The 27,757-nt window shown below is 39.5% G+C and overlaps 1 protein-coding gene across 9 annotated transcripts in view; it reads left to right on the top strand.

Annotated features, from left to right (window-relative positions):
- BMPR1B (bone morphogenetic protein receptor type 1B) overlaps positions 1-27,757 on the top strand; it is a 254,881-nt gene that overhangs the window by 58,342 nt on the left and 168,782 nt on the right. For 6 of the 9 annotated variants that reach the window (XM_075090803.1, XM_075090805.1, XM_075090798.1 and 3 more), the window contains one exon: positions 2,354-2,444. The exons of the other annotated variants lie outside the window; for them this stretch is intronic. The gene's annotated coding sequence lies outside the window, so the exon portion shown is untranslated. The remainder of the gene's footprint in view (positions 1-2,353; positions 2,445-27,757) is intronic. 9 annotated transcript variants of the gene reach the window in all.

Below are 27,757 nucleotides of genomic sequence, written 5' to 3'. Positions count from 1 at the left end.
TTTTCCTGTCTCAGTAGCTTGAGGAAGCAAGTGCTGAAGGATACAAACGTGCCGTGTGGAAAGGGCACCATATACAAATATGTTAAAGTCAAGATTCTACTATTAGCCTGTATATAAGTGCATAAAAAGATGGTTAGAAATGGTGAAGTCCTCAACAGTTAATGAGCAAGTTCACATACATTATGCCTCTCACCAGTTCTCTGATAATTATTTTGGCATGACCTGAGAAGAAATAAAATACTTGACAATGACAGAAGTGCCCCACAGCTTTTGTGTCTTATACAATGCATGATGTGATGTTACAATATTGTGAAAAAGAGTGCTAGTAATAACAATACAATTTACAGGTGGCAAACAGCTCTCAAAAACGTTGTGCTTTCTGAGAGGAGTGAGCTTTAATGGCTAGTTAGTCTTTGCTTCTTTTACTAGGAAAGATTAAACAAACTTTAGCGTGGCTATAATGGGCTGTCAAAAGTGAGTTTTAGCCTACTTTGTTTCTTTAAGGTGTTGTTTAAATAAATCCGTATTTGCCTTTTTGTAAACAGTACTTTGTTTTCTGTTTTTGAGACAAGCATCAGCTTTGGGTTGGGTGGAAAGGGAGGCTTGTGGTGGTCTTTGTGTGGTGGTATATACAGGTTTTTCTGTTTTTGTAATTTCTATATTTACGTTTATTTTATATAGTGCAGATATAAAGCTTTTTGTATACTTTTTGTAAGATTTTTTAAATGCAGCTAGGTAGCAACTAGACTTTTTACATTTCCCGCGTCAGTTTTTAGGATCAAATAACTAATCCTTAATTGGGTGATGTATCATGTTTTAGGTTCAAGTGTCTTGCTCCTGGAATAAATTATTTAGCTGCATCTGAAGCCTAACGCTGCTGGAGTTAATATATAAATCTCTATTTCTAGATTTTTCAAAAGGTCTTCAAAAATCAAGCACTAATTCTTCAATAAAGGTGGTAGGATTTGGGACTATAACTTCATATAAGCTTTTAAAATTTCAAGCTCTGCTCAAAGTAGGATAGTATGGTTGGGAAGTCAGGATGACGTGAACTACAAAAACTTGCAGTAAATGGTTCTGTCAGATACCAGACCTTTTTGGCAATTTCCATAAAATATCTAGTATAAAGTAGACATGAGTATTTTGTGAATGAATCAATTGCTTTCTAAGTTAGAATATATATTTTAGTCATTCGGTCTGGAGAACTCACAGTGAGTTATGGAGTTTTTAGGCTTTATGGAATATCTTAAAATGTTTTTAGAACTTTTCACTGAATTCTAGATAATTTTTTTGACATCATACTGTCACTGATTTTGTAAAATATACCAGATTCATAGCTTCAATGAAAAATTAGATATTTAACTTGAGTGAAGGTATATAGCCCTAATGAGAACAGATTTTAGTGGCTTGAGGAAAGGAATTATGAGTATTCAAGTCAGACTTCTGCATGTATTTACTTTATAATGATCTCCTCCAGTGTCTTAATACTGGTCATCTAGTTTCCAGCACAGTCTAAAACTGTACCTCCAAGCCTTTCTCTTTGGTCAAATGTATGAGTCATTGCTCTCATTGCTCTCTGCTCTAATAGGTATGTCTTCATATTTACATTTCCCATCAGAAAAGGTGTGTTTTAAATTGCCGAGTGCAGGTCTCAAGATTGCCTCCAAAGCTGGAGAACATTGTGCAGCAAGGTTGCCTCTGGTTACAGCATCCACATCTCACCAAGGTCAGCAGAAAGGCACCCATTGATGGCAGTGGGTGGTTGAGCACCATTGGTAGTGTTCTCCTCTAATATGTTACTGGGTGTTTTTTCTGTGAGTTTACATGCTTGTATGCTGGAAACATATTTCTGTTTATGTATTTAATTTTCTGTATATTATCTGTAGCGTGTGTTTTCCTATTTGATTTTGATTTCCTTTTTTCTGCCTCTAAGACACCTTGCAGTTTTTGAAGTTAGATGTTGGGCTTCCCTTTTGGGAATATCAGCTTGGATAAATGTGAATGAATGTTTTATACAGTCTTTGTAGTCCTTTGTTATGAAAAGCAGATGAAATAAGTGATTCCTACTTTTTTTACTTTAATGGCTTTCCAGCTGCATTTAGCTAGTTTTGTTTGTTATAGATGTATAAATGTCATCATTCACAAGAAGAAGTATTCGTTGCATTTAGTTTTTGCAAAGCCACAACAACAGAAAGTGTCATTTATTTTGTCAAAGCCGAGAGAAACTGGTTTTAGTCTCAAGGTTTCTGTAATGATGCAAATTTTCTGAAAATAAGGTATACATAGCTAAACATCAAGAAACACATGAAACCTATGAATACCATTATTCTGTATATATCTCTAGTGTTTATAGATATATGAAGAAATGCACTAAACACTAGTGCTACAAAGGAAAAGGAAGGACCTTAGGAAACGTGGCACTGCGTGGAGAGAGCCTCAGGGTGGTAAGCAGGCATTTTTCACTTCTTTTTGTTTCATATAGCTGTGAAGTGTGGGAATTTCACTTCCCTTTCTGTCCTTCTAAAATGTTTTCACAAATGTAAGTATTGTCAGTGAGGCGTTGGGTATAGAGGCCACCTAGAGAACATCTTTTCTGAGGGTCGCAATATTGACTGGGAGTGAATAAATATTTTGATGGCTGGAAGCAAAATAAATAAGTAAATAAAATCACTAGGTAACACCATGAGAATTTCTAGCTCTGCAAATATGAATATATGTATACACACCCTTGCACACACTGTGAGGATTTATGATGGAATGAAAAAACTCCCTCTAAACAATAAGAGTTGGCAGATATGGAGATTTGGGAAGTTATTGCCATAACACCATGAATTATGAAATTATATTTGAATTTTAAATACTTACACGCTGCAAATAAAGTTTCAAAAAACCCCTCTGAAATCCATAAAGTTTATTTTAAGTTAAGTGGATTTAACAGTATTTATAGGTATCACATCAATATAAAGTTCAGCAGTGCAAAATAAATTCTCTCAGTAAAGTCTTTCCATCTGAATGTATGCTTAAAGAACTTTCTACTCAGTCTTCCTCCATTAGCCTATGTGTGGTTAAAAGCTACAATTAAAATGTCATCTGAGATAGGTGAGCAATGAATTTGTTTGAGACTTTCAGATCTGAGTCCAAAAGATTTTAAAAAGAAAAAAGGATCCTACAGTACTTCAAACATCATGCATGCTCCTGTTTGGCTGCCAAAATTACCCTTGAAGACCTTACTTAAAGTGATAGTGATTTACAGTACTTGTGTGCGTAGTTGGCGAAGGGAAATGAAAATGTAATTGCAAGTACTCATCAAAAGCTCCAGCTTTCAGTTAGCTTCACTTAAAAAGCACAGTTTATTATGAAGGGACATGGCAAAGTTGGCATTATTTTGTCAAGTCCAAGCTGAAGCTGAATGAGCTACAGGTGGGAGATTAAAGGCCCAATACATATCCCACTGAAGTAAATTAGAAGTTTCCCATCAGATCAAAGACTTCAAAATTTGCCAGAAGAGTTTGATTGTGTGTGATAAGATTTTTTTTTTTAATTTTCAGTAATAATTTAGAAACATTACTTCATTCATTTAGATATATTTAAATAAGAAGAAATTAATATCTGAAAAATCCCATTGTAACATATTGTGGAAGTCATTGTGTTGATCCTAGATACTGGTGAGTGAGCCCTGGGTGTTGCGAAGAGTAGAACAGCGCCTGTTACCCTGTGAGGCCGTGATCATCAATATTTGCAGTACATCTGTGCACTGCAGCATGGCCAAGCCGTGTGGATTTGAACCAGGTCAGATGTGAGAGCTTGCTCGCGTTTTTGTCAGCCTGGCAGGAGCACACAATGAGGTATTTATAGCTGCCTCATACCAGCTGCAGGAAGAATGATGATACCTGATCTGGCATAAAATCTACCAAGATAAAATTACTTTCAAAAAATTTTTAAAAATTTATTTATATCAGCAGAATGGCTTGGTACCAGTTCAGCTTTTTTTTTTTGTGATGAGCTTTTGGTGCTTTTTTAGGTACTGAGCACCCAGAAACTGCAGTTACCACCTCAGTGAACCACATCTTACAATTATTATTGCTACCTACTAAATATTACTATCTTAATAATGTAATATTATTAAATATTTGAGCTGTATTGAAGTAAATTGGCTGTTATCTGAAAGGTAGTAGTTGTCAGCATCTAATTTGAGGAGATTTGGGTTTTTTTTCCCCTCTCGTTGCAAAGAGGATTTTCCAGGACAGGCTGCTTTCGCCTCTCGCCTCCCCCACCCACACAAAACTTGTGCTCTTCTTTGGCACAATATAACCATTTTTCATAAACAGGAGTCATGCTATAAGATAGAATGATACTATTTTTTTTTAAAGGGATTTTATCAGGCATGATCCTGCTCTGTTTTATCAGCATAACTGGTGCCATGGTGAACCTGTCTTGGGAACATGTAGCTGGGCATGGTGAATGACAGAAGTGTCCTAAAATTTGTTACTGGATGAAGGAGTACTGGGCTTATGGGAGTAAATGCGTGTGGTGGAATTGCACCCTCAGAGCCGATGATGGTGCAGTAATATTTCACATAAGGAAATCTTACCAACAAAGGGTTAAAAGCTGAGTCCTTTGTTTTAGATTTTAGATATTTGTTAATATTTTCAAACTTTGGTTAACTTGTGGGGTTTTAGCAGACATGGGGTTGGTAAAAGTTTGTTGAAGAGGAATGCAGGGTGATGAAAACGAACAGTTCAATTCTAAGAAAAGAGGTGATCACCTGAGAAATGTGTTGGAAAAGGTAATTTATGGAGGGGAAAAAAGAGAAAACGATGAGAGAAGAAAATTGTCATGTTTCAATCGCAAGTGCATATGCGCACATGCTGTTCTTCCACATATAATCACATTACAGTCCAGGATAAGTGAAGAGAAAAGCCTATGCAGATTTTAGTAAGTGATCCCTGCAACATGAGATGTGGGAGGTGAAAAGCTCTGGTGAATGACAATTGGTTTTATCTGAGTTAGAGAAGAAATGGCATGTCCACTTCTCAATTTTGTAACACGCCCTCCACTATGTTTATGCGAACAAATACGCTGAAAATAAGCTCTCAAAAATTAACATTTGCATGCAGCTGCATCAGTGTCAAGAGTTTCACAGTATTGTCTTGTTTTGCCTCTGAACTTGTAGCTCTGACTCAGGTAGCAATCATTTATATGTACAAATTTGGCATCACCAAATAATCGCTGGTAACAGTGTTCATCAAAGAAAAGGACAAGCATGTGGATTTAAAACAATGGATAGAGCATATCTGTCTACTTTGGACCATTTCATTCATGCAGTAATTACCTGTGAAGGGTTTTGCACAACTGCTTTTTACAGTTTTACTGACTTTTGTCCATGATCAGGAGTCAGATTACTGGAGAGGTTTCTGCAAGCTGTATGGACAGTACAGCCACAAGTAGGCAACATCAGCATTCAGGCAGGAGAATTTGATGGATAAGATAAAGCCTATATAAACTAACAAGCATATCCCTTGGCTGTATGAAAGAAGATGACGGCTTTAAGGTCACATTAAAGTCCTGAATTGTTTAGGAAAGCTTATGTCTTCCAGCTGGGAAACATCACACAGACAGTTCAGAATACACCAGAGTTTTGGTTTAACAGAAACATGGAAAGTCAACTTAGGTAATTTTATCTGCTCTGTTCACTTGCGCCAGTGCTTTCGAAAGGAGAGTAAGATCTGTCATTAGTCACTGTTGCCTCTTGTGACCTATTAATTTATTATGCTCTTTTATGTCTGTATGTATTTTTGTAAATAGTGCTTAGATTAAAGTTAAGTGTATGTATTTGTAAAAACAGATGGACTGGAGTTTCAGGGAAAGTCAAGCTTTTTACCTCTGAGAAGGGCTGGTACCATTCGTACTCGTGTAAAACATTGATGCTTCTCTGCTGTCTGTGAAAGGTTTGGTAAATTTAGAAGCAAGACAAATGGTCAGGGATAAAAGCAAGTTGAAGAAACTCCAATTCCAGTTTTTCTCATTTTTATGACAAAGGAACAGCCTGTGTGTGTTGGCTGTCTTTAGTAACTGGCTAGAACTTCATATACCTACCTCTGTACTCGCAAAGGGCTGTTGGGATTGCTTAAGTGCTGTTCTGTCCTGGGGCTGTGTGTACGCAGTCATGGAGTGGTCTGGAGAGAGCTGTGTAAGAATTCCTGAAGGACCTCTCAAGGTAACGTGTAAATTTAGTATTGTTGTTTTATTAAATAATCTTTCAGCTTTTCCAGCTTTTGATCCCATTACAGCGACGCTTTGTGTTGAGGTAAACAGGAACCTTGGAAACATGATATGACGCTGCGTAATGGAGTTCTCCAAAAGTCGCGAACGAAACTGTGTCCTCACTGTAGGAGATTGAGCTGGGATGCACAAACAGGCACTACTTGAGCAGAAGGTGAGCTCAGCTTTTTGAAAGGAGATAAGGCACAAGCTAGATAGCTTTAAAGGTCTCGGGTGAGCTTTTAGTTTGACTTGTTTTAAGATGAATCAAATACATTCTGTGATTGCCACAGTTTGACAAGGAGTCTTGTACTTAGATCTGACTTCACTGTGCCATAGGCAGTTGTTCTACTATTTTTAAAGTCTTGGATTCAGTAAAAGATGGATTAAGAAGAAGAAAAAATATCGAGGAAATCTCACTGTGGATTCTGGTATTCAGTGGCTCCAGGCAAGCAAGGTGATGACATAAAATTAGGATACATATTTAGGTTAGTGTTTTGGCAAGGTAAAGGGTAGGTTAACAAGGCAAAGATAGTAATTAGATAAACTTCTGGTTTAATTTCTCTTTTAGTTTCTCATTAGGTTTTGCCTTTGGGTATAGTCAGCTGCGGCATGATTTTATGCTTTATCATGTCGAAAGGGGGTATTGTAATTTGGATGCAGGCTTTGGCATGAACAGCCTTCTGGCAGAGGGAAGGCTCTCTGGGAAGGATGGATCCTGAAAGGAGGGATTCCAGGAGAAATAAGACCTGTGGAAAACCTGGCCTGTTAATACAATGTGACCTTTTGCAGGCTGTCTCTTGATTCTTAACTGTACCCTTGAGCTACAGCTCTTCTTTGGAGCTTAGCTTATGCCTGCTAAATGTCATTTTGTCAGTCTTTTGCCTGACAAGGAGTGATGATGGAGGTGTTGCAGCTTAGCAGTGTCCCAGTTATTTCTGTGGCAGTTCCTTAAGTGGAAGGACAGAAGTTGCTGAGAAAGAAGATAAAGCTTTGGAACGTGTGCCTGGAGCTGAAAGGAGGATTGAAGCACGTGCAAAGGTGCTTTGGCACTGCTGGAACCCGAGTCGAACTATGTACTAGTGTAACAGTTGAGGTTCCTGTCTATGAAAGATAATACTGAGTTACTGGAGGTTTTTCACCCTTTCTTAGTTAAAACAAAAGCTCTTTTCAGACCTTTTAGCAACATTACTACTAAGCATGATGAATCCTCTTTACCCAGAGGTCTGCTGTCTTCTAAATGGGTTTGTTTATGCCAAAAATGGATTATCTCAGTGTTGCCAGTGAGCGTGACCCACAGCACAGCGTGAAGAGAAATCCGGGATGCATACTATGGAGATAGCTGTTTTCCCACTCATATTCTCTGTGGCTTGCATGCGTGCCTGGTGCTTCTTCCAGCTCCCTCTTTGCTGTTGTAGCTATCTGAATCCTTAGACATACATGAGGCTTTGGATTGTTTTTTTTTGTTTGTTTGTTTGGGTTTTGGTTTTTTGTTGGTTGGTTGGTTGGTTTGGTGGTTCCTCTTCCCCCCCCCCCCCCCCCCCCGCTGTTTGCATTGTCTGTGAACACACAGCCCAATGGCTGGTGGTTGCTCCTGCTGTGCTGCTGTTGGTTTTACTGTTCTTCTCGGGTGCCTGACAGAGAGCTTTCCCAGCCTAGCGCTAGCTTTATGCTCTGCTGTGAGGGTAGTGCTCCCAAGCTGAAGAAACCTGAGAAGGAGAGACAGCCTTCCTGCAAGTAACAGATGGTTACTGTTTCAAATACAGGCAAAAAAAAAAAAAAAAATTATGGATTCCTACCTAACATGCAGCACTGGGACAGAAGGGAAGGTTTTCTTGGCGGGGGGGTGGGTGTCTGAAGGGAAAAGAGGTGGAAAGAGGGAGGTGAAAAAGAGAAAAATTGATTGGAGCTTTTTCATATCCTACTTAATCACAGTCATATGTCAGACCGTTTGAGAGGAGGACGGAGTGGATGGCTTGTTGAAATCTGTAGCGTGCTGGAATTCTGCAAGTGAGTTGTGCAGTGTGGTGAGTCCTGTGGCTTGCTGCTGCCCCAATGAATAGAGCCTTTCCAGAGCTGCCAAGCCCGAAGCAAATGTGGTCAGGGATTTATTACAAAATGTACCAAACCTTGGCATGGGGCTAATTGCATATAACAAGGAGCGTGCTGGAAACTCAGACCTGAAAGGTGACAAATGCAGAAAGTATTCTATATCTGATGCTGCTGAAAGAGGTTTTGTGTAAGGGAATGTCTGTATGTCTGTGCTTTTTGCTAATGAGCTCCCAAACATAGCTGCATGTTTTCTTGTTGTTGGCTTGGTTGAGATAGGTGCAGATTTCTTGTTTTCATTATTTATTTCATAGCTAACAAAGAAAGAGTAGTTGCTATGTGGCTGTAATAGCTGAAGTTCTCAAAGCAAGTGTTGGTTCTGTCTTCAAAGCACCTGGTGCACACATCCAAAGAGATGGTAGAATAGAGTTACGAGGCTGGATATTGACAAAATGCTGAAGTTGAGAGTTTGAAACTTGAATATAAAAATTCCGGAGACAGCAAAAAATGAACTGTTGGCCTTGGAGAGAATATTCTGTTCAGTATCCTCAGTTGTTGAGCGACAAATTTGTATAGCAAGACTGGTGTTTCTACAAGATTTAAAGTTTACTGAACTTACAGTATCCGCATCCCTGAATGCCTTATGTTCATTATTGTATTACACAGCATAGACCTGTGCCACAGTAACACTTAATGCAGTGGGAAGCTTCTTCATTCCTTTTAGCACTTCTTCCTGTTCTTTACAATATTCATAGCTACATTTTTAAATCTTGTATTGGTCTTTGACATGAGCCATAGTCTGTGGCTATCTGTCCGTGTGTCTGTGGTCATGCCGAGATAAAGGATACTGCTTGTCTCTTTGAAAACCATTGGACTGTCAAAACCTGGAGGTACTTCAAGGAAGGGTGTGAAAAGAAAAACTGGGAAAAAAACAAACAACCAAAAATAAAACACAGGATGGGTATAGAACTTAATTGACTTAGATGTTAACCAACGTTCAAGCTAGGCAATAGAAAATGTGTTGTAAGAAATGAAAACAAATGCCACAAAATGTTAAGTGTGTATTCTTTCTTGTCAAATTGGCAGAATCAGCTTTATTCCCCACCCCCCCTGTTTGAAGGAGAACAGCTTTTGAATTGGTGTTTTGGCCAGAAAACAAACGTAAGTCCATAGTAAAGAGATTTCTGTTGTTTTTCTTGATAGGACATCTGCTTCTTGATATTTCTAAAACTCTTTCAGACCTTAGAATTCTGATGAGAAAAACATACTAGCTCATTTAATCCTCTTCCTGCTGGTGCAAGATTTGCTGTACAGCGGAGTATGAGGGAGAGAGAGACATTCAGAGTAGAAGCTGCCTGCACAGCACTACCTTCATCTCAGTTTAGTTGTGCCTAATGGCTTGCACCAGTTTGAGACAGTAATGACTCACGTGGTGTTGGTTTGTAGAACTGCCCTGAACCTGACAAGTCTGTGGCAGGTGAGTCCTGTCACGTCTATCTTAGCTCCTTTCTATCCAGAGTATTCATTATTGTATTATGTTTCTGCCAGTGGCGTGGAAGAGGAAGCCATGAGAACCCAGCAAAGTCAGAGTTCCTTAGTCTTGACAATCCTCCAACAAAAGATGTCAAAGCCCTTTATTTCATAAAAACAGTGAAAGAGCTTTCCACTCTGAGCCAAATCCTTCAATGTCAGCATTGATAGAGGTTGCATTGTCTTGGTTGGTAGAGGGAAAACAAGTGCTTGGTGAAGGCTGGCCCAATCCACACAACAAACATTGCCTTTTGGTCTTGACGCTGCTTCAGTCTTTGTATTTGCTCAGTGCCCGTTGCCTTTGATGCACCAAAGGAGCAGGTCCTGCGCTCCTGAAAATAACTGACTACCCGTTAACCATCGAAATCTCCTTGATCTAGCTCAATGGCACAATAAAAATGATCCAGTCCTGTTGTAAGAAACTGTTTAATAGTACAGATTCTTAATTGCTACAGACTCTTTAAATCATGACGTGCATTTAAAGAGGTATTCCCCTCATGAAGAGTGAGCTGTGATATTTAAAAAGGACCCTGTTAACAGCTAACCAAGTCATCTAAAATAAATGCTTCCCTTAGGGAATGTCTGATACCTTCCTAATTGCAGAACAACAAAATTGTATATGCAGAGTGATGGGAAAAAAAAAAAAATTAAAGCAAGGGAGCATTTGCATTGCAAAGGAACAGTTGGAAATAGTTTTGGTTTTTCTTGTATTTTTTTATTTAGCTTTTTGCTTTGTATTTCAGTTATGGATTGGTGCACACAGAACCCCTGTGCAGAAATTAATAATTTAAAATACCAAAAATTTTCCAACATGCATGATCCAACCGGTATTTTCAATCATGAAGAAATTTGCTTATTAAAAGATATTTCTGAGTTTGGCAATCTTTTTTAATTCTGCTTTTTTGTGAGACCAATCAAAGTTGAATCAAAAAAGCCCCCTACTCTTTCAAAAAAGGTCTTTAATGAAAATGATTATAATAGAAACTGGTCATGCAATTTTAACAATTCTCTGCCTCCATTTTCAAGAGTCCTGGCTTGGGGAGGGTATTTAGTGAACTAGAAACACCTGAGGCATTTGGGCTTTGATAACACTTGCCCATTAGGTAGCACAGCAGCAGCATGAATCTTTGCTAGTTCCACAGTCAAAGAATCATAATCCTTCGGACAAATTGTGTCAATGTGGCAACTTATTATTCTGAATCATAGCATGTTAAAACACAGGAAAGAGTAGTTTCTGTATTCCTCCCAGTATTACAGATTCTCCTGTGAACTACTGTAAATACTGGTAGCACTGGTAGTACCTCCTACCATAGTTTCTTGTCGAGTTGATAGTCAGGAAAGGAGATATTTACAAATGAAGCAAAAGAAAGAAAAAGAAAACTGAAAATAAGCATGCTACACATTCACTCTTGTTCCTTCAAAAGCTTTTTCATAGAGTAGACAATCTAAGGCACTTGGTTCAAAGAACGCGTTAGCCCATAATAACTTGCTGTGTAAATACTGATACAGTTCTGCTATGGTGCGCAGAATAAAATGTTATCAAACTGTCCTGGTGTAGAGATGTATTTTTTTTTGAGTATGGGATGGTTATAATACCTACAAAAGCTTTTTATTATTTAAAAATAAATCTAACAAAGTTACAGGGCTTATCCCAAGAACTATTCTTGCTGGCTTTTTAACAACATTACAGAGATCCCATTTTCACTCAGGTAAGCTGTTCTTGAACCATTTCCTAAATCTACGAAGCCCAAACAAGACTTGTTTTCTTTGACATAGAACATAAACATGTTCTGTTTTACCTTCATTTTCCACAATAAATATTCAAGATTTTTGTAGAAAGCTAGAAAAAGGTAGTTTTGATATCAGCGTGGCAGTCTAAGTTTTGTAAAGATGCTGCCAGTTAGATTTGAACATGTACAGGACAGTATCTGAAAGACATTGAGTAAAATAAAAGGGCAAAGACCACAGAATCATAGAGAGAATCTCTTAAGATTTCTAGAGTGCTACATCTTCCAGGACAGAAATTTTTGATGGCTACTGACTGTCATACTTCCATCTGTGCAAGTTACAGTGGTTTTTGTACCCATTACAACCGCTGTCTAGAGCGTTAATAGACTAATGGTCCTTCTGTTGAAGTTAGCAGCAAATCTGTGCTCAATTCCAGCAGAACTGAAGTATGCTTTAAGTAAGGGATGGTGCTGAAGGAAGAAAAATAAATACTACCACAAATCATCTTAATTTGCACAGGCATAATGGTTGCACAGCAGACTAAGGTTTTCTGATCTCTAAAGTGTGCCTTCTTGCTGCCTTTCTAGCAGTCATTCAGAATAGACATCAGGGGATGCTAAATCTTGCAGTCATTGACCTGCTTTCCCTAGATGAACAGATGAAATGGCGTATCTGGTGGAAGATGAACTGACATCTTTGAACTAATCTGTGAACTAAGTGATGGTCAAGCTCATTCTTCTGTTTTCCTTTCCTCAGCATAAGCCTTAAATTTAAGAAGGATTCATAAAAGCTGTAGTTTTCACTCTGAGGACGTTCTCCAATTTTGGAGGCTTCTCCTGAGGAAATTATTTTCCTCCTCAGTTCATGATCCTAATAAGCACATTAAAAAAAGCAGCGTACAACTAATGCTGTGATCCAAGCCAAAAATAATACTGAGCAAGTGTGTTGTCATGGACTAACTACATCAGAAGAGTGGTAATAAGTTTATTACTTATAGACTTATAAAAGTTGAGAGATTCTCTTTACATTTCATCGGGCAACCTTCCAACAATGTCCTGTGATGACTGTGTATCATGGAACATGTACAAGTGAAGATAAAGATTGCAGTGAAGATGGAATAGGTGTGTGAAGTACATGGCTGTTGGGTTTGTGCACAAGGCAAAAGTTGGGGATATTTATGTCCTAGTGTTAGTTATGTTCCCTTGTTAAAGAGCACTGAAGGTTGAAACCTTTATATCCCTTTCTGGGATGTTACTGTTGACGCAACTTCATAGATAATACCAAGTTATGTACATGACAATTTGCATCAAACCCAGACATGCTGCCTCTGGCCCAAACTTTTTACTGAGGATATGTTAAAAGGAAAGTATAGGTGACTCAGTGGGCAGTTTTTTCTGCAAGAATTCTGGATTTTTGCAAATATACCTCTTATTGCTTCATAGTTTAAGAATCTTAAACATGAATTTCAGATGAAAAGTTAACAGTTTCTAACATAAGCAACACAAGGTTGTTCCTTGGCACTATATTAATGACTCAAAGCATAAAAATAAACCTCCTGTGAAGTTAAAAGCTCTGGAAAGGTGATTTCTGTTACAAATATCTCCTAAGAAACATGTTTTAATGTAAGATCAAATTACCAATGTCATATGTGTGAATATTTAATATATTCAGGAATAGATGCACATGGGACCATGGTTAGAGCAGGCACACGGGCTGGGCTAAGATAGTGGTTAGGAATTGTGTAGGTCTGTAAGGGCTACCTGTAAAATGGGATGCTCACAGAGTGCTTTAGGATCTCAGGCTTCCAGCTAGTTTGGCATTAACTGCTCAGGGATGAGGCGCTGTCAGCTTGGTAAGTGCTACTAGAGAAAGTTAAATAAAAATAGCCATGTGGATTTCATCTTATTCAAATATGTGGCAGGGAAAAAAAATGAACAGAAAAACCCCTCAAACCCCAATGTATGCTGTGCTAGGATGTGAGGGAGGTGGTTTTGTTTTCTGAAGTTTGGGATAGAAAGAGGTATTTATCTTGATGAGTTTAAACTTCTTTCAAGCGCATTCTGCTAACGATTTCTGCCACTTTAGTAATGCATGAAATAGACAAAGCCAGCTACAAAAGTCAAGGCACACGAAACATGGCATTTGCCTGTGTCTCACCCAGATCAGAAGGTGCGGTGCAGTTGTCACCTGAGGGGACAAGGGCCAGATGCAGTGGCTTTTAGATGTGTGGTGAAATCCCCCTGGGATTCAGTGTGGCACAGCAGCAGTCCTTAAAACATCAGAAGTGTGTAGTTTATTATTCAGTGTGCTGTCATGCTTGCTCACAAATTTGAAGTATATCTTTGTAAGCGTTACTTGAAACAGCTTCCTTGCTCTACGCGGTGTGTGCCGCGTGATGAGCAGAAGCCACAGCAGACCTCGTCAGCTGGCATAAGTCTTTTTCTGCTGATTAAATCTGCACTTCTAAGCTATCCTGGCTGAGCAAGCAGAATTGAGTCAGGGCATGTGAAAACAGGGATTGCTTTGCTTTCTCTTACTGTTTCTCATTTGTGCTGACACACTGCCTTGACCTGCTGCCCAAGGACCTCCTTGCTGCACTGTTTGGGATACTTGATGATATAAAGTGAAACTGCGGTCCCTGCCCTGAAGAACTTGTAGGAAACATACTTCTTCGCTCTGTCCGCAGGGCTGCAAGTGATGTACAAGTACATAAGTAATCGCGAACTGCGAGGTCTTCTACTTCCCTCTGTTTCATGAGGAAAAGCTGGGTGAAGTTCAATGACCCATATTAGAGTCAGTCAGATGAGTACTGGCTAATTCACTACAAACATTACTTCAGCTGAAAACGGGTTTGTTGGCCAGTTTTGCCTAGATGCCAAGTGATGACGCTGTAACAAGAACTGCCATGACAGTAGAGTTGGGCTTAAATGCAGTTAACCATTTCTGCCTTCCTTCTCCAGCTAGGGTAAATAGGTACGGCTTAAAGCATGCAGCACTGGCAATTTACGGCCAGATGTTTAACTGTTGCCGCTGTAAAGAATGGCAGGTTGTTACCCCAGGGGCTGGCTGGAGAGGGGCACGGGGGGCGGGAAGGAGGCCGGGGGTTAGAAATAACCTGCCGGTGGGGATCTTTAGAGCCTTTATGTAAACAAGGCTGGAATGAAAACAAGGTGGTTTTTTTTTTTTTTTCCTTTGGAGACCTGTACAGCATCCAAGCACAACATTGCAGGCTGAGCTGCACGCTACCTTTCAGAAAGGCACCACAGTGCAGGAGATCGGGCCCATGAGTCCGATTCAGTGCTGGCTTTGTGCAAGGCGCCGACCTTCTACGTCGGTTGTATTTTTGCACTGTGGCCATAAAGGGTGGAAAAAAAGAAGGAAAAAAAAAAGGATAGTGATCATAGGGGGGAAAAATAGCTGGTATAATAGCAGTGAACTGGAATGACAATATTTGTCTTTAATTTGAATGATAGGGCCTTGGGTATAATAGAAAGTAATAATAAAAAAATATACTTCAGGTCTTCTTTGGGTTTTTAAAAAAACTCTCTTGAAATAGAACCTGTCTCGCTTCTTAATCTGAAAAGAAGCAGTTTAATATTAATAGCCTGCCTTTGTTTTAGTAAGACTTGCACTTTACTTATCTCCATATGGAGCAGAAGTTTGACTGTATACATAGGTATCTTGCTGGAAAACTATATAGTGGCATGTCATTTTAATAAATTTGAAGTTCTTTCATTTATCCAGTTCTTGCATTAAGTATAAATGTGGTTATTCACTTTTTTGTTTGAGAAAGCAGGGTCAACAAATGTGCTTTGGATTTGGAACAGAAGGGGTAAGGATTAGTCTGTGGGCCTTGGAGGATGTTTGTTTCATCTTTATGGGTCAGCACCTCTGCAAATTTGTGCCAGATGTAGGCGGCTTGTTGCAGAAGTGCCATATGGTGCTGGCACACATGCCTGTTCTCAGGAAACCCTGGTCAGAAAGGTAGAAGCCCAAACTCCTTGCCGTACAAGATGTCAGTTCTTAGCACGGTGCAGGATCAGACTGTGTAACCCTTTTACTGCTCGTTGTACCGTGTTGTTTAAGAGACGGGACAATCAAGAGAGATTGTTTCTGTCCCTCCACCTATTTTGCTTTGGCTTGGGAGAGTTTGCCAATAAACATCTTACACAGCTTCATAAGACGTTTGTGCCCATGCGTCTTACAGTGATCCTGCCATTATTTTAGATGGATGTAGCGCCTTATCCAAGCACTCCGCTGGCCTGGAAAGACTCAGTGCAGGTTAGAGGCCTACACTTAACAATCAACTTACAGATCAACCCTCATTTTGCATACTATTTCATTGTCTTTCCTTCTTTATTTTTTTTTTGGCAGGGGATGGAGGTAAGTAGATGATAAAGCAGAGGCTTTAGCTGCCTGGGAATCTGAGTCCTTTCACAGATAGTGGGGTGGGGATGGATGCCATCATTTGTTTTGTCCCAGAGAGAGAGGAAGTTCAAATATGTTTAACCACGGTGGGCTTTGGCCAGTTCCTTCATCAGCGTTGCAAGCCAAAGGGTACACAGCGCGTTATGTCCACTGCTCAGCCAAAAGGCACTGAAGGGCTTGCCCTGACTGGGGAGCAGGGAACAAAAGCAGCCTTCAAAGTAGAGAAACGTATTTTTAAAGTGGAAAACAAAAACCAGAAGGGCCTTTGGCTTAAGCGCCGTATTTTCATAGGCTGAAGGTAGGTATGGAGTGAGGACCACGGTAGGTTCCATGCAGGAGAAGCTGAAAGGGACACCTTAATGGAGAGCCTGAACTGTGGAATTAGGGTGTCCTGCAGAAAATGCTTCCCCCTGCAGTGACCAAAGTCCCCTGCATTTGTCCCTGTGTATATAGCTGAATTATCAGTGTAGCTTGCTGGAGCATCCACTCTAATACCTCTTCTAATGTTGCAGCAAACGTAACAAGCTTTAGTGTGCTTTGTGGAAGATTAAACATGTTAGCAAAGAAAGAACAAAACCTTTCTTCTATTTTTCCCTGCCAGCAAATATAAGCAAATAATAATGATGGTCAATTAGAAACAAACCATGTTTTGTGTAAATGTATTGTGTAAATGCTAAATGGAGAGTATCACACAGAATTGTGACTTGCTTACCATGTATACAAAACAAGATGTAATGTGTAGCCTATATTTCAAAACACATATGTTCTCAAAATGTCACCAGTGACATTATACGCTTGAACAATGTTACTGAGGTTTAAGAAACATTGACTAGTTGTTAATATTAAAAGCCTCATTTTCAGTTGCGATTTTCTTTTCTAAGCAGATATTAATATATTGTTTTTGCTCAGGTTTGAGGAAAGCAAATTTTCAGCTGCTGTAACCACATTAAGTCAGTAGCTAGTAGCTCAGGAATGCTGCTTGAGCATATTGGCATGTGCTCTTGAAAGCTTATTAAGAGAGAAGAGAGTTTGCTACAATCATTAGATTTAATGAACAGAATCTTCCTGGGATTTTGTGCAAATGGTAGATTGACAAGAACTATATGAAATCTGTGGGAGATGTGAGAAACAGGTCGTATGGCCTAAAATCAGAGCTACTCTTACAGAATTAGTTCGCCTTTCCTCCAGAGATTAACACTTAGCAATTCTGGGCTAAATTTCAAGAAGAGCGAACTCTAACCTGTGCATTTTCCCTTCGCTTGTTTTTCTTAACTTAAAAACAGTCTTAAGAGTGTTTGCAGTAAAATGCCAGGAAAAATAAAATGAAATTAAATAATCCATTTTCAAGCTTTGGGAACTACTCTACTTCAGTTTGTACAGAAAGCTAAAAATATCTCCTATGCTCAGCAGGCATCTGAAGGCTTGCTCAAGGTCACCTTGTGCACCATCAGATGTGCATAGGTATTTTCAGCTTTAGGTGCATACCCCTGTAGAAGCGACCTTGCCCTCCCAGGTGAGTTTGCTTGTATATAGCACTTGTGGAACCTGCTCCTGAGTTAGCAAATGTGTTTGTTTGCTGCATAGGATGGGAGAGATCCAGTCCGCTGCTCTTCTCCCCGTCCATCTCTGTCCAAGAGGAAGCTTTGTCTCAGTGCAAGTGTGATTCATATTTACTACCCAAAAGATTTTTTTTTAAATTCTCAAATATGGAGTATAAAACTAATATCAGAAAGAATGCTGCAGTAATAGCTATATGAGCAGCAATTATGTGCAATTTAAGGGAAGCTTCAGGAAATGTACATTAAGATACTGCGTTGTCAAAATTTGAACATATTGATTGAAGGCTAATGGTGTTGTAGCTGGGCATAGTTTTGGTATGAGATGTATATGTGCATTTTAATAGGAATGTTGTTTGTTTGCTCTTTTAGAGCTGCAGGAATCCCTCCTAGGCCTGAGGTCATGGTAGGCTGGACCAGATGCCAACCCCAGGTCTAGGGAGGGGGACATGCCAGGCCTGGATGCTCAGGGGATCAGGGTCCTACCGTAGATTTCAGCACATTCCTGCTGTAGTTTTGATACAGCTTTTACTTGTTTTTATGGTTAAAAGTAGTACTGAAGTAATTTAAAAGCTGCCAGTTGGCCATACGTTTTAAACATTCATTCTCGGTTCCCACCCTTCTGTCTTTTGACTGTTGTTCAGATGGTACGTACAGTTTGTATCTGATATCAAGTGTTTTCAGATGCTGCATGTGCTGGAAAAAGGTAAATGTCTTAACATACTGCTGCCATCCAAGTACTAATAAATACAGGAACACGTACATACAGGTTTCCAGGTGACTTATTTTAGTTGCCACTTGCTGAGACATTCCGGTGGCTGTAGAGATTTACAGCTAACTCTTCAATTGTGTCTTCTATCCTGCTTGTCAATTTTAAGCTAGATTTTTTTTTTGAGGTATGATTTTGTTCTTTAATCAGCCTGTTGTTTTTCCACGTTGCACAATGTTCTAGTGCATAAGAACTTGAAAATGAAATTGAGTAGAAAATCATTGTTTAAGCTACTGTGAGCCTCATTTTTCTGCTTTTGTTGCTCTCTCAGGTAGAGAACTTTGATTCTGTGATCCTGGACAGATAAGCAAGGACAAAAATAATTTTGGATGTTTTCACTTATGTAGGTAGTTCTGTTTCAGTTGACCTAATAAGAAATGGGTGCTATATTTTTGTACAGTTTCAAAATCAGTAAGCTTCCAGAAGTAAAATGCGTATAGGAGAAATGAAAGCTCTGCAAAACAAACTGATGTCTATATCCCTGCTTTCTTGAATATCTGTATCTCTGATTTTGTCTCTTGGGCTCAAAACTGGAATTCAGCAGCAACTAAAGAGCTCCTAGCTTGGACATGCCTGCGTTTTATCTAACTTTCTTTTTTTGACCAAAATCCAAGAACTGCCAGAGGTACTGTATGATTCAGTAGGGCCCTGGTATATGCATATCAACTCACATTGTAAAATAACAGCACAATAATTAAAGGTATGAACTTTCTGTGCTAATTTAGATGTTACATTTGAGACATTAAAAAATTGAGAATGAAATTTGCATTTGAAAAATGCTTTTCCCCCATGAGGCATTAACTATTGAAACAGCTGACTATACAGGCATTTATGATGAAGTTGGAGATTCTTAAAGAATTAGAAGAATGAAAAAGATACTCTCCTAAAGCTTTCACAGGACTGTGGAATTGAAAGCGTTGTGAATTTTAATTTATCTGAACTGAATTCCTTAGATATAGAGTTAATTTTTAAATCCAGAGGAAGTCTAAATAAGCCAAGTTCATAGTACTTGTCTGAAAGCTTTCCTAATCATGAGATTTCTCATCTTGTGTACTTGGAAAACATCTGTGTGGCTCATTTACCTTTGACTCAGTAATACATGCATGTATGTTAGCTGGATTTAGCAACATTTTTCCTATGGGCAATGAGAATGAGTCAAAAGAAATGTTTGATAAAACTGTGAGCAACTGAGAAGGTTGAATGGGACTGGGAACTAGTATGTCTTCAATTAGAGGAATCTGTTCTTTCTTTTTCTTGGTCTTAGAATATATAGTCCTTTTTAACCTTCATTCTCAATATAAATCTTTATATAAATGCACTTGATAGAGAATCCTGTTTGCCTCTTGGTAATAAACTTGTAGCAGTGTTAAAAGTATCTCTGGACCATTAGGAGAAAAGTCCTATGCCCAGCAGCAGTTTAGATGCTGAGGAAACCACTCCTGGTACGGGTCCACACACACTTCTTGGTGGCAAAAATTAGTTTCTGCCTCATTTCCTCCAGTTGTGGGTGCTCCAATAATGGATGCAGCACGGCCGGTGGCTTGGAGCCGAGGGCTGGGTGGTGGGCTGGAGGTGAGATGGGGCAGGATGCTCTTCAGTCCCACGTTCTCCCTGCGAACGTAGACCTGTGTCTGAAGTGTCATCAACATGGATTGTTCCCAGCCATGTCTGAAACCCTTGTAGTGCACTTCCGGTTTAAAAGAGGAATTCTTATAAATTGTAAAACGCAGCATTTCTGAAGTGAGGTAAGATTATTTCTGAAATGTAGCACCAACAGAGAACGGCAGCTCAAAATCTCCCGGGTCTCATGCTCTCAATTTCCAGTGTCTTGAGTTACTGACTTGCACTGTACCAGATACGTGACTTCAAACACTTGCTTTAGGCACTTTTATTTATATCTTGATACTTTGTCTGATCATATTGATATAAATCAGGCATGAGACTTCTCATTTGGAAAGGCCTGTGATGAAGGTGCATAGGGACAGTATTAGTAAGTGTTTTAATTAGCGCAGCTGGCAGCATGCCAGCTTTCCTTAAATGGGGCTTGAGCAGGAGAAAGCTGCTTTGAATTTAGGACGATTACAATATGGTTCTAGCATTTGTACTAACTACATCTACTCTCTCCTGCCCCCAAATTTTGGTTAATAAAGGAATTTATGTTAGAATTTAACCTCTGAGTGACCTCCTCTCTTTCAATACTATTTAGTTGGTTATGTGCAGGCATAGAGATGGCTTTGCATCTTCTTCTTAGCAATTATTTCACTGGGAAGTGTGGTGCTTGAAGTGCTTCATGTGAGGTGGCAGATGCTAACCGCAGTGGCTCTGACACTGCCCTGTTCCAAAGAGGTTTTCTTATTTTCAAGAAGGGCCAGGTTTTAATAGGTCGTAATAGGAGCAAGACTTCTTCAATATTGTGGGCTGTCATATTTGAGGAGAGTAGTCATTTAATGAAGGAATAATTGCATGGATGGCTGCATCAATGGGCAGATGTTATACAGTTCAAAAAGATAATCTGTTCCAATAAAAAAAAAAATTAATGTTGCAGGACTTGAAAGCATTATTGTCTCCCTAGAGGTAGTATTAATTAAGAGGGTCAACCCAAGAACAAGGTCAGTAATTTTTTCCACTTGGAAAGCTTGTTGGAATAAATTGATTTTTGTTTGAAATTGTCTTTTACTCATGTGTCTTGTTAAGTGTGTTATGTCAGAAGTGGCCTGTGAACAGCAAAGCATCTAATTCCTTTTTCCTATGTTTCTGTGAGCAATAGTCAGCTCTGAAGAGTGTACTGAACTCTTTAAATGCAGTAAAATTAAATGTAAAAGGACAGCCAATTGTATTCTGTGTATTATTAACAGGGTCTACTAGGGCTTGTATTTTTTGCATTACAGGAACTGTTTTGCCAGTTATGCGTTGCTTCTTCCCCATGCCTTCACTTCCCTGGACTTCACTGGCTTTCATTTAGTTTATTTAAGGAGAGATAATTCTTGCACTGTGCCTTTCACCTGCTCTTCTCTTATATATAAGGTAGCCAGGTTTTGGCCTTTAGACCATAAATCAAATTGATTACGTTTCCTAAAATGGGACAATTTCTACTACCTACTGGATCAAGATGGAAAGATTCAATAAATAAATAAATGCAAAGACATCAGTAAAGCCCAGTTCTGCCAAATGTTGAGCACATTTTGTGAGGAACTCATTGCCCTCAAATCCCGTGACATCTGTAACAATTATATCAGTTAACTCTTTGCTGAACAGCATGCCAGAAGACTATATTAAGAATATATGTAGAAAGGTTGTTTTCATTACTTGCAGACAAGCACAAAACATGGTTTCTTTTTTTCACAGTGCTTTCCAGTTGAGGCTAATTGTACAAATAAAGAAAAAAACCCTGACTTTTTCTTTTTCCCCTCTCAGAAAGTAACAATGAATTGTATTTTCTTTGGGTGTTCCTGGATTAATCAGTCCTTACAGAATTAAGAGACAAAATATTTAGCATGAAGGCTCTTTCACAGAAACAGACTTTGCAGACTTTTTGGTTTTCATTTGTGGCGTCTGTAGTTTTCTCATTGTTTTAAGAGTTCAATAATATTTTGTTTTCCTATAAAAACACCTGCCCTCATATTCATCAAGTATGGCAGCTTTTGCAGTGGGAACCATTTATTTTGGTGCAAATATCATAATCCGTGCATTTGAAGTGATGAATTTTGTTAAATCAACATTTAGGAAATAGTTGCTCGTAGCAGGAGGTCCTCTTTAATATGTGAATTATAAACTGGGAGGTCTCTTTTCTGCTCCAAATTTTTTCTCAAACATATTTAATCCATAAGATTAAAAGGTGAAAATGAATTCTGTGTACGTTGCTGAAACTTGAGAGTGCAGTCAAGGAGTGAAATTATCCAGAGTTTTGGCAGTACCGTGAATTCAATAATACGCTTTTTGTAAAGCATGCATACAGTACCCTCTTCATCTTTAATGTTTCCTCACGGAGATTTCAGCTTTGAATGTGTATTGTTTCTTATGATTTACACCAAAGTGCAAAACCACTACTTGATGTTTTGGACCAGAGAAATTCGGTAGTGCATATATGCTGAAAGAAAGTTCCCCCATGTGCTCATCTGATGGAGAAATATTGACAGATTGGACAAGGTGGCTTTTGTAAGGCTCCATTCGTGTGAACTGCATAACGGTCAGTGAGCAAAGCACACCGAGAGAGCCAGTGAAGAGTGTTTTAGTTTGGAGCTTTTCTTTTTTTATGAGACAATGATAAAGGACAAGGACTGCTGCCTTTTCTGTAGTCTGGGTTGTAAACCTTAGGCCATCCTATAGCTAATTGAGATATCATTTGTAGGAGTGCAACCAAAAATCAGAACTGTTGCATGAGATCTTCAGTGCCAGTCTCACATTTGCTCTGAATCCTTCATCAATGAATACTGTGCTTTGTTTGCCTCTGGTTTTCCTTAGGTTGATTCTCTTCTAACATCACACTGCCCTGCTGCTAGTCCCGGCCAAAGTAGAGTTACTATTTGACACTTTATGCAGACTGTTGATCAAGTTCATATAGAAATCTTTGAGTATGTTTATGAAGAAACAAATTTTCTGTTTTTTTGTGTGAACTTTCTAGACTGCAAAGTGTTTGTATAAAAAAGCAGGTTGTCATTGAATTCAGGAAGTGAAAAGGTATATTCCATCTGCTAAAAAGGCTCATGTATATATAAAGATAGTATTTACATAAGAGCAATAATTCTGCTCATCAGTGAAATGGATTAAATGATGATAGTAAATTGTCAGGCTCCTTATGTGTGGTAAACTGTCACATACAGTGGTAAATGTGGACCATGAAGAAATGTCTACATATTGCTTGCTCAGTTAAGGTCATGCTATTGTTACATGAAGGATTGAAGTGACCTAGTCACAGGTCACCTAAGTTATTAAAGGTACCTTGACAGGCAACTTTTTCCTCCAGCACTGGGATACCAGGCGGTATCAAGCTCATCTGAGTGTCTTTGGTTTTCATAAAGAATTTTCTCATTTCTCATGTATGCATTCCTCATAGACCTTCTTCATTACTACCTGTACCACAGCTGGTAGTAGATCATATCTGTGTCACACAAGCTGGAAGAGATTTGGCGTTTTACTTCATGCGGAGCAAAGGTTCGATGTGTAAATGTAGCTTCACTGACACTGTTTTTCTGTATTTTTCTGGCAGTAGTTTGGTGCTATTAATTCCATCAGTGACAAGGATGCTACTCCTATCCTAAAAGATGAAATTTTGCTCTAATTTCTGAAAGTAACATTTCCAGCTCCTGGTGCAGGCAGTAGCATTGAACAAACAGAAGCACTGCAAGATTTGTTTTATTCATACACTTGTCTGGCAAACTGTTTATCCTGTATGTGATCCAGCAGGCATTGTGCAAACTGACAAACCCTGTGTGGTTTTGTAAGAAGGGAAAGTAGTGAAGTGCTCTAGCAACTCTGCTCTGACCTTCCTCCTTAATCTAGTTGTACAAATTGTTCCTATAGCTAAATTTCTCAAGCCATGCAATATTTTATTTCTGGCCTTTTTCTGTCCGCTACTGCCCTTCCTGCCAGTTTATACTGCCACCTGTCTTCCCATCTGTTTTTGAGGTCTTCCCCTGCTGTGGTTTTTTTTTTTTCTCTTATCAATAGTGCTCCTTCCCAAGCTGAATTTCCAGTCTTTGAGTATGTAAAGGAACTCAGAAAACTCTCCTTTCAGTGCTTGCTCATTTGCAAATGTAATCCACTTTGCCTGAGGCATGCTTGCTTTTGCTTAGTATATGATTGAATTTGACTCTGATACCTTCCCTGAGATCAACTGCTCATTTTAGCTGTTGTTTTTCCCTAAGTGTCTTGGGGATTTTTGTTGCTGACTTTTTTTTTTTCCCCCCTCTGGCTTCATATCACTCATGCGCTACCAAAGCAAACTTGACATTCAAGTAGGATAATGTTATCAGTTTCATGTTGTACTGTACTGGACACGTTCTACTTCATTTTCCTCCTGTCAGCAATGGCTAGTCAAGCAGTCCGTAAGTATTCAAGACAATACAGTAAATGAAAGAGAAGAATGTGTGCCTTTTTCTTGTTTATTTGTATAAATAAAACCTTTTCACTGTTAAGGCAATGTTAACGTTAACTTTCTTTTGTAAGGATTAAAAATACAGCTGTTACCTAAAGGATCTTACCTTTTAACTTCAAGTGCCTTTTTTTTCATTGCATCATTCATACAGTCAAAGAAAGTAAGATCAGGAGAGTGTGTTGAAAAAGTTGTCTGATCCTCCTATATACGTATCACAGGCCATTGCACTTCTTCCATTTACAATATATTAAGACAATAAATTTTGTGTGACTAACACAAATTTGTACTTTGTAGTTGTATATATTCTGGAAAGGTTTCTGACTCTTAATATATTGGTATCAAGAGCTGAAGAATCCAACATGACTGGCTTTGGTAAGTTAGACCATTGATCACAGAATCACAGGTTGGAAGGGACCCCAGGGATCATCCAGTCCAACCTTTCTAGTAAGAGCACAGTCTAGACAAGACGGCCCAGCACCCTGTCCAGACGACTCTTGAAAGCGTCCAATGTGGCCGAGTCAACCACTTCCCTGGGGAGATTATTCCAATGGTTGACTGTCGTCACTGTGAAAAATTTTCCTCTCGTGTCCAATCGGAATCTCCCCAAGAGCAACTTGTGTCCATTCCCCCTTGTCCTCTCCACGTGACTCCGTGAAAAAAGGGAGTTTCCATCTTCTTTGCAGCTACCCCTTAAGTACTGGTACACGGTGATGAGATCCCCTCTGAGCCTCCTTTTCTCAAGGCTGAACAAACCCAGCTCTCCCAGCCTATCCTTATATGGCAGCTTCCCAATCCTTTGATCACCTTGGTGGCCCTTCTCTGGACCCCTTCCAGCCTGTCCACATCCTTTTTGTATAGTGCAGACCAGAATCGTACACAGCACTCCAGGTGTGGCCTGACAAGCGCTGAGTAGAGTGGGATAATGACTTCTTTATCTCTGCTGGCGATGCCCTTTTTGATGCAACCCAGCATCCTGTTGGCCTTCTTGGCCGCAGCAGTGCACTGTTCGCTCATGTTGAGCTTCCTGTCCACCAGGACCCCCAGGTCCCTTTCCACAGAGCTGCTCTCCAGCCAGGTGGATCCCAGTCTGTGCTGCACTCCTGGATTATGTTTTCCCAGGTGCATGATCTTACACTTTTCCTTGTTGAACTTCATAAGGTTCTTGCTGGCCCACTCCTCCTTGATTAATCATACTTGCTGGAACTTCTGTCCGTCACTGAGGCTTTTTTATGCCTTCATCAGCTGAAGTAAGATTGGTGTTTTCTTCCAATGGAGGCATTTGGAAACTGCAGTAAAGTCTGTTATCAGTGTTTCTCTGTGAGTTAAGAAAGTTGAACATTTAGTTGCTTAATACAAATCTTTTGTTGTGTTCTGTCTGACTTTAAAATATCATTTAAAGGTGGGCCACAAATTTTTAAGCTGATTTTGATGTCGGTAATGCTGTGTGTAGAAACGCTTCAGCTTGGTGTTGAACACTACTGGGCTAATACATGTTCTTGCAGAAGCTTATTAGTTACTAGCGTTACTAGTAGAGCCCAGTTCTACACTGGTGATGACTCAGATCAGCCAGTCTTTTGAATAGGTGCTTGTTAGTTATCTTTAGCATCAACTTTTTGGATCAGAATTTTGGACAGTATAAAGTGAAACACCTCACAAATATTGATGTGGTTTATTTATAAGTCCTTATTTAATCCAAAAGATTTGTTATACTTACCAGAGGATGAAACCTACTTTGTTTCACTAATTTTCCATAAATCCGTGATGTGTGGCATGAATTTAATAACTGTTTGTTGGTTCTGTATCAATTTAATCCCCTGAAAATATTTCCTTTCCTTGTCTGGATTGATGTCAGACTATAAATGGCCTGTAAGTTACTTGTGTTGTCCTCCTTTGAATGTTGACACATTAACTCTCTTTCAATTTTTTGGAATGTCCTTGGTATTATAGACCTTATTGAAAGCTACTAATGGAGCAGAGGTTACTTTATCCAAGCCTGTAGGATTTATGCCATATGCCATCAAGGTCTGTTTATTCACGGTGAGAAATGCACAAGTGGTACCTCATCTTACTGTGGTAGCAATATATTATCTTGCTTTTCTGGTACAGTATACAATTAAGGACTATCACTATATGATTAGAATGGTGCCTTCTGTCTTTATATAATCTCTGTGTTAGCAACTTTATGCATTTTCTGCAGTGTTGTTACATCACGTCCATCTTGTAATGTTGATAATCACTATGCTCAATATCCTTGAAAAAGACCTTATTATCCTTAGCATTACTAAGCATGATCTTTTTTTCATCTTTAGTTTCACTATTTTGACTTACTGTAACGCGTCTAAGCCCCACATAGAAATCAAGAGTAGTTGGTGTCCCAGCCCTGGATCTGGAACCCTTGCCCACATGCTTGCTGCACAGGGACCAAATCAGACCCCTGCATCCCAGCCCACGTGTGCACTTGGTCATCTGCTTCTTGGTCACCAGTCTGAGAAAGGAAGCTATACCTGTAACATGAAACACCCTCCCTCTCATCCAAAGCCAACTAACCTAACTATTCTCTTTCATAGAATCATAGAACAGTTTGGGTTGGAATGGTCATCTAGTCCAACCCTCCTGCCATGAGCAGGGCCATCTTCAACTAGATCAGGTTGCTCAGAGCCCCATCCAACCTGACCTTGAATGTTTCCAGGGATGGGGCCACCTCTCTGGGCAACCTGATCCGGTGTTTCATCACCCTCATCAAAAAAAAATTCTTCCTTACATCTGGTCTAAATCTACCCTTTTTTAGTTTAAAACCATCACCTCTTGTCCTATTGCTACAAGCCCTGCTAAAAAGTTTGTAGCTCTTCCCTTGTCCACTGATGTAGGATGTAGTCACTCCATCACAGAAGGCCGCTAGGTTGGTCAGGCAGGACTTGCCCTTGGTGAAGCCATGCTGGCTGCCTCGGATCACCTCCCTGTCCTCCATGCACTTTAGCATAGCTTCTAGGAGGATCTGTTCCATGATCTTCCAAGGCACAGAGGTGAGGCTGACAGGTCAGTAGTTCCCAGGGACCTCCTTTCTAACCTTTTTAAAAATGGGTGCAATGTTTCCCTTTTCCAGTCTCCAGGGACTTCACCTGACTGCCATGACTTTTCAAATATCATGGAGAGTGGGTTAGCAACTCCATCACCCAATTCCCTAAGGACTCTAGGATGCAGCTCATCAGGTCCAATAGACTAATGTGTGTTCAGGTTCCTCAGGTGGTCACGAACCTGATCTTCCCTTACAGTGGGAGGGACTTTGTTCCCCCAGTCCCAGCCTTGCAGTCCATCCACTTGACAGGTGTAAGAAGAAGTTGC

Source organism: Phalacrocorax aristotelis, chromosome 4, assembly GCF_949628215.1.
Source record: "Phalacrocorax aristotelis chromosome 4, bGulAri2.1, whole genome shotgun sequence".
Taxonomy (NCBI): domain Eukaryota; kingdom Metazoa; phylum Chordata; class Aves; order Suliformes; family Phalacrocoracidae; genus Phalacrocorax; species Phalacrocorax aristotelis.
This window is presented reverse-complemented; position numbering and strand designations above follow the sequence as displayed.